The sequence below is a fragment of the Pan troglodytes genome, chromosome 6 (genome assembly GCF_028858775.2).
Source record: "Pan troglodytes isolate AG18354 chromosome 6, NHGRI_mPanTro3-v2.0_pri, whole genome shotgun sequence".
NCBI lineage: Eukaryota > Metazoa > Chordata > Mammalia > Primates > Hominidae > Pan > Pan troglodytes.
Genome location: NC_072404.2, coordinates 12,283,068 through 12,295,974, shown reverse-complemented (window position 1 = coordinate 12,295,974; position 12,907 = coordinate 12,283,068).

Genomic DNA, 12,907 nt, shown 5'->3' with positions numbered 1-12,907 from the left:
GCTGATGTGCTGTCTCCGTCCGCCCCCTACTGGTGAGTCTGAAAATGAAGACAAAGGGAGGTGATGGACGGTAGCGACGGTTGCAGACAAAGTGAATGTATTTAACGCCGCTGAACTATACATTTAAAAATGGTTGCAGTAGGCCAAGCGCGGTGGCTCATGCCTGTAATCCTAGCACTTTGGGAGGCCGAGGCGGGCGGATCACGAGGTCAGCAGATCGAGACCATCCTGGCTAACACGGCGAAACCCCGTCTCTACTAAAAATACAAAACATCAGCCAGGCGTAGTGGCGGGCGCCTGTAGTCCCAGCTACTCGGGGGAGGCTGAGGCGGGAGAATGGCGTGACCTCAGGAGGCGGAGCTTGCAGTGAGCCGAGATCGAGCCACTGCACTCCAGCCTGGGCGACAGAGCAAGACCCCGTCTCAAAAAAAAAAAAAAAAAAAAAGGTTGCAGTACTAAATCTTTTTTTTTCTTTTTATTTGAGATGGAGTTTCGCTCTTGTTGCCCAGGCTGGAGTGCAATGGCATGATCTCGCCTCCTGCAACCTCCGCCTCCCGAGTTCAAGTGATTCCCCAGGCTCAGCCTCCTGAGTAGCTGGGATTACAGGTGCACGTCACCATGCCCAGCTAATTTTTGTATTTTTAGTAGACAGGGGTTTTCACCATTTTGGCCAGGCTGGTCTCGAACTCCTGACCTCAGGTGATCTGCCCACCTCGGCCTCCCAAAGTGCTGGGATTAGCATTTTTTAAATAAATCAAATAAAATAGGCCAGTTGTGGTGCCCGACTCCTGTAATCCCAGCATTTGGGAGGCCAAGGCAGGTCCATCCTTTGAGCCCAGGAGTTCAAGACCAGCCTGGGCAACATAGCAAAATCCTGTCTCTACAAAAAGTGAAAAAAACTAGCCGGGCATGGTGGTGCACGCCTGTGGTCCCAGCTACTTGGGAGGCTGAGGTGAGAGGAATCCTTGAGCCCAGGAGTTCAAGGCTGCAGTGTGGTATGATCACACCAGTGCACTCCAGTCTGGAAAACAGAGTGAGACCCTGTCTCAAAAAAAAAAAAAAAAAAAAAAAAAAAAAAAAACCTTTAGTTTCCCTTATTTTTGCAGCATTATATTTTGCCACATTTATCGTTGACATTAAAAAGCTCACTTCCTTTTTTTGGAAGCTATTTTTTCCTTTCAGTGCACATTGCATGCCCTCCTTGAGCACCGCAGTGCACATGCTGCAGAATTGTTGTTTTTCAAGCTATCCTCTTGATAAAAAGTAGAATGAAAATGTCTTTATGCAGTATCTAGGCAAATAATTTAAACATTTTAAAGGGTAGAGTCTTCGGTGGAACATTTGCCAAAAAACACAGAATCAATCTGGTAATGTGTAAACAGGCTTGAAGATCAGCTAAATTTATTCTTAGGCTTGTAGAGATTTTCACTGGTGGAAATTTGTCAGTCCTGTTTATTTGAACTATGTGGAAAGACCAGATGGGCTGAGGTAACATGTGATTATATATAAAGAGAGAGATAGGTATATGTATATGTACAGACACACACACACACACACCCAGAGTCATACACACATGCATACATATCCTCCCTGGTTACTCATTTTTATTGTCTCTAAATGCCATTGTGGCAGGGAGGCATTTAAAATTTTTATTTCACGATGAGAGGTCTTGCTGTGTTGCCCAGTCTGGAGTGCAGTGGCATGATCATAGCTCACTGCACCCTGAACCTCCCTCGCTCAAGCCATTCTCCTGCCACAGCCTTCTGAATAGCTAGGACTGCAGATATGCGCCACCATGCTCGGCTAATTTTTTTTTTTTTTTTGGGGGGGGGGGATGGAGTTTCACTCTTGTTGCCCAGGCTGGAGTGCAATGATGCAATCTTGGCTCACCACAACCTCCGCCTACTGGGTTCAAGCAATTCTCCTGCCTCAGCCTGCTGAGTAGCTGGGATTACAGGCATGCACCACCACGCCCAGCTAATTTTGCATTTTTTAGTAGAGATGGGGTTTCTCCATGTTGGTCAGGCTGGTCTTGAACTCCCAGCTTCAGGTGATCCGCCTGCCTTAGCCTCCCAAAGTGCTGGGTTTACAGGCGTGAGCCACCACGCCTGGCTCATGCTCGGCTAATTTATTTTTATTTTATTTTATTTATTTATTTATTTATTATTATTATTATTATTATTGGTAGAGATAGGCTCTCACTATGTTGCCCAGGCTGGTCTGGAATCCCTGACCTCAAGCCATCCTTCTACCTAGGCAGAGAGTTATTTTAACAAGCCATTCGGTTGCTGTAAACAATGGCAAGCAAAATTACCACAACGCTAAACTGGGCAAGGTAAGAAGCCTGTTGTAATGAGATGCAATGAGAGGTCAAAGAGACACATGGGAAAGCTAACAATATTTGAGGTATATCTGGGTTAATTGTTCCAAACTACAGTGCCGGCTGGGAAATCAGCCTAGGTTCCTAACCTAGCATTCAGCTCAGCCCAGTGTCACTGAGCATCTTTGGGAATACATTTTCCTCATTGTGGTTTGAGAAACAAACACAGACAGAACTAATTATAAATCAGTGTGAGCCAAACACAGTGGCTCATGCCTATAATCCCAACACTTTGAAAGACCACGGCCTTCAATAATTATCATTATTAAAAATAATATTTTTGTTTTTTGAGACAGAGTCTCGTTCTGTCACCCAGGCTGGAGTGCAGTGGCACGATCTCAGCTCACTGCAACCTCCACCTCCTGGGTTCAAGTGATTCAGCCTCCTGAGTAGCTGGGATTACAGGCACCTGTAATCCCAGCTACTCATGAGGCTGAGGCAGGAGAATCATTTGAACCTGGGAGGCAGAGATTGCAGTGAGCCAAGATCGCGCCATTGCACTCCAGTCTGGGCAACAGAGTGAGATTCCGTCTGTAAATAAATAAATATAAAAATAAAATGATTGATCAACAGGATCCATGTCCTTTGCCTACAATCTTCACCCTGCTATGAAAATTGTGTCTCAGGTGAGAGAAATAGTCAAGCCTTTTTTTTTTTTTTTTTTTTTTTTTTGAGATAGAGTCTCGTTCTGTCACCCATGCTGGAGTGCAATGGCACTATCTTGGCTCACTGCAACCTCTGCCTCCTAGGTTCAAGCAATTCGCCTGCCTCAGCCTCTTGAGTAGCTGAGATTACAGGCAAGCACCCCCACACCCCACTAATTTTTGTATTTTTAGTAGAGATGGGGTTTCACCATGGGTTAGCCAGGCTGCTCTCAAACTCCTGACCTCAAGTGATCTGCCTGCCTCAGCTTCCCAAATTTCTGGGATTACAAGCATGAGCCACTGAGCCCAGCCAAGCCTTTTTTCTTTTCAGCATGATCTGGTGGTGAGGAAAGCACAGAGAAGCCAGGTTTCACATTTAGCAATTTCTTGGTGCCCTGTGACCTGGTTCTGTAAAATGAGGATAAGGACAGCCATCCTACTGGGTATTTATGAGAAATAAATGAGATCAGGTATACACGGCATTTAGCACAGTCCCAGGCAGATAGAGGACACCGAGAAAGTGGTGGTAGCTATTTTCTTTATCTTTTCTTTCCTTTTTTTTTCTTTTTCTTTCTTTCTTTTTTTTTTTTTTTTTTTTTTTTTTTTGTGAGACAGAGCCTGGCTCTGTTGCCCAGGCTGGAGTGCTGTGGTGAAATCTAGGCTCACTGCAACCTCCACCTCCCAAGTTCAAGCAATTCTCCTGCCTCAGCCTCCCAAGTAGCTGGGATTACAGGCGCCCACCACCACGCCCAGCTAATTTTTGTATTTTTAGTAGAGATGGGGTTTCACCATGTTGGCCATGCTGGTATTGAACTCCTGACCTCAAGTGATCTGCCCACCTCAGCCTCCCAAAGTGCTGGGATTACAGGAGTAAGCCACCACGCCCAGCCTCTCCTGCCTCATTTCTTCTTCTTCTTTTTTTTTTTTTTTGAGACAGGATCTGGCTCTGTTGCCCAGGTTGGAGTGCAGTGGCAGGTCTCAGCTCACTGTAGCCTCAACCTCTTAGGCTCAAGCGATCCTCCCAAGTAGCTGAGATTATGGATGCACACTACTACACCCAGCTGCTGATTTTGTTTTTGTTTTTGTTTTTGTGGAGACGGGGACTTGCTAGGTTGCCTAGGCTGGTCTCAAACCCCTGGGCTCAAGTGATCCTCCTGCCTTGACCTCCCAAAGTGCTGGGATTACAGGTGTGAGCCACCGCGCCTGGCCTAAATGGTAGCTATTTTCATGGTTAGATCCCTCACGTCCTTAGAAGAATGCAAGTTTAGGCCAGGCGCAGTGGTGGTGGCTGAGATTGCGTCATTGCACTCCAGCCTGGGCAACAAGAGCAAAACTCCATCAAGAAAGAAAGAAAGAAAGAAAGAGAGAAAGGGAGGGAGGAAGGAAGGAAGGGAGGGAGGGCGGGAAGAAAGGAAAGAAAGAGGTGGGAGGGAGGGAGCGAGGGAGCCAGGTGTGGTGGTTCACACCTGTAATCCCAGCACTTTGAGAGGCCAAGGCAGTAGGATCGCTTCAGCCTGATGGTTTGAGACCAGCCTGGGCAATATGGTGAAGTACCATCTCTACAAAAAAATACAAAAATTAGCCAGATGTGGTGGCACACACCTGTAGTCCCAGCTGTTTGGGAAGCTGAGGTGGGAGGATTGCTTGAGCCCAGGAGGTGGAGGTTGCAATGAGCCAAGATCATGCCACTGCACTCCAGCCTGGGTGACAGAGTGAGACCCCCACCTCAAAAAAAAAAAAAAAAAAGAAAAAGAAAAAGAAATTGAAGGATATACACATATATATGTGTATATAGATGTACACAAACACATATACATACATAAATGTTATATACTATACATATATGCAAATATACACAAACACACGTGTGTTTTTATTTGTTCTTTAAATGAAAGGATATACCATAAATTTATTTTAAAGTGGTTTGGCCAGGTGAGGTCGCTTATGCCTGTAATCCCAGCACTTTGGGAGGATGAGGCGGGTAGATCACTTGGGGTCAGGAGATGGAGATCAGCCTGGCCAACATGGCAAAACCCTGTCTCTACTAAAAATACAAAAATTAACTAGGCGTAGTGGTACGCGCCTGTAATCCCAGCTACTTGGGAGGCTGAGGCACGAGAATTGCTTGAACCCGGGAGGTGGAGGTTGCTGTGGGCGGAGATCTTGCCACTGCACTCTAGCCTAGGTGACAGAGCAAGACTCTGTCTCAAAAAAAAAAAAAAAAGTTATACTTCCCAGCATATATCTTGGTTTTTAGAATTGGACTTTGGAACCATGTAAATATTTTCCACAGTGGTAAAACAAAATTAAATTTCTAAAAAATACATAAAACCTGAAAGCAAAATGAAACAAGTGAAATCTGTACATCCAGTTAGTGATATAACCACACAAAAAGAAGAACTATTTGAAGAAACATTAAAACTGTAATTTTTTTTTTCAGACTGAGTTTCGCTCTTGTTGCCCGGCTGGAGTGCAATGGCCTGATCTCAGTTCACTGCAACCTCTGCCTCCCGGGTTCAAGGGATTCTCCTGTCTCAGCCTCCCAAGTAGCTGGGATTACAGGCTCATGCCACCATGCCCGGCTAATTTTTGTATTTTTAGTAGAGACGGGGTTTCATCATATTGGCCAGGCTGGTCTCAAACTTCTGACTTCAGGTGATCCGCCTGCCTTGGCCTCCCAAAGTGTTGGGATTACAGGCGTGAGCCACTGCACCCAGCTAATTTTTTTTTTTTTTTTGAGATGGAGTCTTGCTCTGTCGCCCAGGCTAGAGTGCAGTGGCGTGATCTCTTCTTACTGCAACCTCCGCCTCCTGGGTTCGAGCAATTCTCCTGCCTCAGCCTCCCGAGTAACTGGGATTACAGACATGTATGTGCCATCATGCCCAGTTAATTTTTGTATTTTTAGTAGAGATGGAGTTTCGTCATGTTGGCCAGGCTGATCTCGAACTCCTGACCTCAGGTAATCCACCCGCCTTGGCCTCCCAAAGTGCTGGGATTAACAGGCGTGAGCCACTGTGCCCAGCCCAATTTATTTAGTTTTTATTTATTTATTTTTTCTTGAGACAGGGTCTCGTTGTGTCGCCAAGGCTGGAGTACAGTGGCACTATCATAGCCCACTATCACTACAGCCTTGACCTCCCAGGTTCAAGCAATCCTCCCACCTCAGCCTCCTGAATAGCTGGGACCACACCACAGGTGCATGCTACCACACCTAGCTAACTGTTTTTTTTTTATTTTAATTTTTATTTATTTATTTTTGAGACAGGGTCTTGTTCTGTTGTCCAGGCTGGAGTGCAGTAGCATCATCTCGGCTCACTACAACCTCTGCAAGCAATTCTCCTGCCTCAGCCTTCAGAGTAGCTGGGATTACAGGCGCATGTCACGCCACCTGGCTAATTTTTGTATTTTTAGTACAGACAGGGTTTCACCATGTTGGCCAGGCTGCTGTTGAACTCCTGATCTCAGGTGATCCACCCGCCTTGACCTCCCGAAGTGCTGGGATTACAGACATGAGCCATTGTGCCTGGCCTCAGGTAATTTTTTATTTTATTTTTTGTAGAGGCCAGGTCTCACCATGTTGCCCAGGCTGGTCTCAATCTCCTGGCCTCAAGCAATTCTCCTGCCTTGATGTTAGGATTACAGGCGTGAGCTGCCGTACCCCAACTCTCCTCTTGTGAAAATCAGCCTTGGATTTAGGGCTCTCCCTACTCCAGAGTGACCTCATCGTAGCCAGTTACCTCAGCAAAGACTCTATTTCCAAATAAGGCCACATTCTTAGGTTCTGGGTGGATATGAATTTTTCGAGGACCCTATTCAACCCAATGCAGTACTCAATTACACAAAGCAAAAACAATCTCGTGGGAAACCTTTGGAAAATGCTTGGAGAGACACGCATTTTTGTAAACTAGTAAATGAAAGGATGAAGCAATTATATTCTGCTTTACCTGTATGAACTGTGGGCTGTACTTCAAGGTAAGCGGGTAGTTAACAAGAATACATTTTTCTGGCCAGGCTTGGTGGCTCATGCCTGTAATCCCAGCACTTTGGGAGGCCAAGGCGGGCGGATTGCGAGGTCAGGAAATGGAGACCATCCTGGTTAACACAGTGAAACCCCGTCTGTACTAAAAATACAAAAAAAAGATTAGCCGGGTGTGGTGGCGGGTGCCTGTAGTCCCAGCTACTCGGGAGGCTGAGGCAGGAGAACGGCATGAACCCGGGAGGCGGAGCTTGCAGTGAGGCGAGATCGCGCCACTACACTCCAGCCTGGGCGACAGAGCGAGACTCTGTCTCAAAAAAAAAAAAAAAAAAAAAAAAAAAAAAAAAAAAAAGGGAAGAGAAAGAGCGGAAGGGAACCCATGAATTTAAAGACTTGAGATGTAATTTTAAAAACAGAGGAAGGCTTGAGAAATGTATCTGCCAAGTCCATCGTATGGACTTTATTTTTAAAAAGTTAACTGTAGGCTGGGTGTGGTGGCTCACACCTATAATCCCAGCACTTTGGGAGGCTGAAGTGAGAGGATCAACTGAGCCCAGGAGTTTGAGATCAGCCTAGACTACGTGGCAAAACCCCGTCTCTACCAAAAAGAAAAAAACAATTAGGCCGGCCGCGATGGCTCATGCCTGTAATCCCAGCAGTTTGGGAGGCCGAGGTGGGGAGATCACCTGAGGTCAGGAGTTTGAGATGAGCCTGACCAACATGGTGAAACCCCATCTCTACTGAAAATACAAAAACTAGCTGAGCATGGTGGCAGGCGCCTGTAATCCCAGCTACTCAGGAGGCTGAGGCAGGAGAATCACTTGAACCTGGGAGGCGGAGGCTGCAGTGAGCTGAGATTGTGCCATTGCACTCCAGCCTGGGTGACAGAACAAAATCTTGTCTCAAAACAAAACAAAGGAAAGTCAACTGTGAATAAAAGCAGGGAGGAGAATTGGCAAAAATTGGAATTTGATGATTTTACGGAATTTTATTTATTTATTTATTTTTGAGACGAAGTCTCTCGCTGTGTTACCAGGCTGGAGGGCAGTGGCACGATCTTGGCTCACTGCAACCTCCGCCTCCTGGATTCAAGCAGTTCTCCTGCCTCAGCGTCCCAAGTAGCTGGGATTACAGGCACACACCACCATGCCCAGCTAATTTTTGTATTTTTAATAGAGACGGGGTTTCACCATTTGGCCAGGATGGTCTCGATCTCTTGACCTCGTGATCTGCCCACCTTGGCCTCCCAGAATGCTGGGATTACAGGCGTGAGCCACTGCCCCTGGCCTGGAAAAATTTTTTTGTGCAATAATGGAATTACAGTTAAGTTTGTAAAAATAGTTTCTCTTTTAGAAATACATACTGAAGCCAGGCACATGCCTGTAATCCTAGTATTTTGGGAGGCCGAGGCTGGCAAAGCATGAGGTCAGGAGATTGAGACCATCCTGGCCAACAGAATGAAACTCCGTCTCTACTAAAAATACAAAAATTAGCTGGACGCGATGGCACATGCCTGTAGTCCCAACTACTCGGGAGGCTGAGGCAGGAGAATCGCTTGAACCCGGGAGGCGGAGGTTGCAGCGAGCCAAGATAATGCCACTGCACTCCAGCCTGGCGAAAGAGCGAGACTCCGTCCCAAAAAAGAAATACATATTGAAATGTTTATAGCTGTTCTGTATGATATATGGAACTTACTTCCAAGTAATGACAATGTAGGAGAGTGGGTATAGATGACCCAAGATTACCCATAAATTGATAATTGTTAAATCAGATGACATATACATGGAGATTCACTACTATTCTGTCCATTTTTGCATACATTTGACATTGTCCATAATTTATTTATTTATTTTTATTTTTTATTTAGTTTTTTTTTGAGACAGAGTTTCACTCTATCACCCAAGCTGGAGTGAAGTGGCACGATCTCGGCTCACTGCAAACTCCGCCTCCTGGATTCACACCATTCTCCTGCCTCAGTCTCCCCAGTAGCTGGGACTACAGGCGCCTGCCACCACGCCCGGCTAATTTTTTGTATTTTTAGTAGAGATGGGGTTTCGCCGTGTTAGCCAGGATGGTCTCAATCTCCTGACCTCGTGATCTGCCTGCCTCGGCCTCCCAAAGTGCTGGGATTACAGGCGTGAGCCACCATGCCTGGCCTGGGTCATACTATTATTTAAAAATGTTTCTAAACTGGGTGCAGTCACTTACACCTGTAGTCCCAGTACTTTGGGAGGCTGAGGCGGGAGGGGCGCTTGAGACCAGGAGTTTGAGACCAGCCTGGGCAACATGACAAGACCCCATCTGTAATAAAGATTATGAAAATTAAAAATAAATGTAAGAAGATTTTCTGCCCCTTTTCTCATTATCATATACTGGGTGAGCAGGTGCTGATTAAACTTCTATTGGGGCCGGGAGCAATGGCTCAAGACTATAATCCCAGCACTTTGGGAGGCCGAGGTGGGTGGATTACCTGCAGTGAGGAGCTCAAGACAAGCCTGGCCAACATGGTAAAACCCTGTCTCTACTAAAAATACAAAAAATTAGCTGGGCATGGTGGCACATGCCTGTAGTCCCAGCTACTCAGGAGGCTGAGGCAGGAGAATTGCTTGAACCCGGGAGGCAGAGGTTGCAGTGAGCAGAGATCGAGCCACTGCACTCCAGCCTGGGTGACAGAGCAAGACTCTGTCAAAAAAAAAAAAAAAAAGAAAAAGAAAAAGAAAAAAGACTTCTGTTTCGTCCACAGATTGCAAAATATTGAGGTGAGATTGTAGAAAGGATGTTTCCCAGAGGTCCTGGACTTGGAGCTATTACAGTACCTGTGTGTGACTCTAGTTGTCTCTTTTGAGGAGGAAGTGTGTTATTGGTTTTGTGTGACATTAGAATGACTGAATTATGGTGGGGTAGGAGCATTTAAAAATATTAAATGTATGGGAAGATATATGCATGTGAGTCGTGAGATCCACCAGATGTACATGGTAGATACGGCAGGACCTGACCATTGTCCTCTAAGACCCACTCTTCTCTTCTTTAGTGACAGTAGAATTTTTAGCAGAGCCTCTATTTCCCAGCCTGCACTGCAGCTTGGAACGGTCGTGTGACTATGTCTGGCCAATGGGATGTGAGAAGAAGCACAATGGCTTCCTAGAATCATCCAGAAGAAAACACTTAGCACCCTCTCTTTGTCCCCACTTTTTTTTTTCTTTTTTTTTTTTGAGATGGAGTCTCACTGTGTTGTCAGCCTGGAGTGCAGTGGCAGGATCTCGGCTAACTGCAATCTCCGCCTCCTAGGTTCAAGCAATTCCCCTGCCTCAGCCTCTCAAGTAGCTGGGACTACAGGCATGCACCACTATGCCTGGCTAATTTCTTGTATTTTTAGTAGATATGGGGTTTTACCATGTTGGCCAAGATGGTCTCTATCTCTTGACCTCATGATCCTCCCACCTTGGCCTCCCAAAGTGCTGGGATTAAAGGTGTGAGCCACCGCACCTAGCCTCTTTGTCCTCTTCTAGCTCTGTTTCTCCATCCTGTTCTTGGGACTTAGATGTGCTGACTAGAGCTCCATCTTGGCCCATGAAGAAGGGGTTGGGGCACCAGGCTTCATGGAGAAGAGCTATGTACCAGCCTGGATGACTTACCTCTGGATTTTTACCTGCAAGAGAAAAAAAAACTTTAATTTTGTTTAAATTATTGCCACTGTAGGTCTCTGTCATGTGCACTAAACCTAGTCGTCATAAATACAGTGGTTATCTCTTGTTTCTGTCTGTCCAGCCACAACTTCCCATTCTCTTTGGGGGACTTCCTCTACCCTATTCCATATGGTTTGGGTGGGGTGGACTGTGAGTCACTAGGTCCTTCTCTTTTCCCCAACAGGTGGGCAGGTGAACAAATCCAACCAACCAAGACTCCTCGAGTCATCAGGAATGAAAACCTGGGTGGACTGGCACAGGGACCCCTAGGCAGATTATTATTATTATTATTATTATTATTATTTTATTTTGAGACAGAGTTTCACTCTTGTTGCCCAGGCTGGAGTACAACGGCATGATCTCAGCTCACTGCAACCTCCACCTCCTGGGTTCAAGTGATTCTTCTGCCTCAGCCTCCTGAGTAGTTGGGATTACAGGAGCCTGCCACCACACCCAGCTAATTTTTTTGTATTTTTAGTAGAGACAGGGTTTCACCATGTTGGTCAGGCTGGTCTTGAACTCCTGACCTCAGGTGATCCACCTGCCTCAGCCTCCTAAAGTGCTGGGATTACAGGCGCGAGCCACTGTGCCTGGCCAGATTATTAACAGATTCTTATTAATGAAAGCTGTATTTATCCTGAAATATTCATTATGTATTATATTAACAAGTGCAGGAATGCAGAAGAAATACAGCTTTCAGTTTTGCCTAGACCTAAAGGTGTTCCTGACGAAGGTGATGTCAGTGCCCCCAAAATAAGATTCTTGAGGGTCTCTGAGTGGCCCTGAATTCTATCTTTTCTGAGTTCTGGTTACTCAACTTTTCCTTTGTTTTTTATTCTGTGAGCTACCTAGTATTCTTGGCTTTTGTTTTTTTTTTTTTTTTTGAGATGGAGTTTTGCTCTGTTGCCCAGGCTGAGGTGCAGTGGCGTGATCTTGGCTTATTGCAACTTCGGCCTCCTGAGTTCAAGCAATTCTCCTGCTCAGCCTCCTGAGTAGCTAGGATTATAGGCATGCACCACCACGCACAGCTAATTTTTTATTTTTAGTAGAGATGTGTTTTCACCATGTTGGCCAGGCTGGCCTTGAACTCCTGACCTCAAGCGATCCGCCCACCTAGGCCTCCAAAAGTGCTGGGATTACAGGTGTGAGCCACCGCGCCCGGCCTAAGAGCACAAACTTGATGAACTCTGCATTGCTTGCTCTGTGATGGCCCAGGCCCAGGCCCTGCTGGCCCAGCTGGACCTATGGAGTTATCATCATCTTACATAAGAGGATCCAGGAAATAGTAGGCGGAGCTAAGAAGACAGGAATCGCATGTTATTTAAAGTTTCAGTGGTAACCAAGATGAGAACTAAAATAGAGAGATATACCACAATGAGGGGAACGCTGGTATCAGTGAGCTAAATTCTGATGTATCACAGCCAAAAGACAAGAGATAATGTGTACAATTGATCAAACAATCAGCCTATAAGACAGGGTGAGGAAAAAGAAGAACAAAAGAAACAATTGATCAGGCAATAAGAATATAAGCTAGTTTTTTTTTTTGGCTTTTTTTTTTTTTTTTTTTTTTTTTTTCTGAGACAGGGTCTCACTCTGTCCCCCAGGCTGGAGTGCAGTGGTGCAATCATACCTCACTGCAGCCTCAACGTCCTGGGCTCAAGTGATCCTCCCTCCTCAGCCTCCCAAGTAGCTGGGACCACAGGCACACGCCACTATGGATGGCTAATTTTTTAATTTAGGGTAGAGATGAGGTCTTGCTATGTTGCCCAGGCTGGTCTTGAACTTCTGACCTCAAGTGATCCTCCAGAGTTGGCCTCCAAAAGTGCTGGGATTACAGGCGTGAGCCACTGTGTTGGGCTGTTTGAAAATTTTTTATTTATTACCAAATCATTGGCAAATCTCTGTGGCTCACGCCTGTAGTGCCAGCACGTTGGGAGGCCAACACTGGAGGATCACTGAGGCCAGGAATTTGAGTCCAGCATGGGCAATATAGTGAGACCCTGTCTCTACAAAAAATAAAAATATTGGCCGGGCACAGTGGCTCACGCCTGTAATCCCAGCACTTTGGGAGGCCGAGACGGGCGGATCACTTGAGGTCAGGAGTTCAAGACCGGCCTGGCTAACATGATGAAACCCCATTTCTACTGAAAATGCAAAAAATTATCCGGGCATGGTGGTGTGTGCCTGTAATCCCAGCTACTCGGGAGGCTGAGGCAGGAGA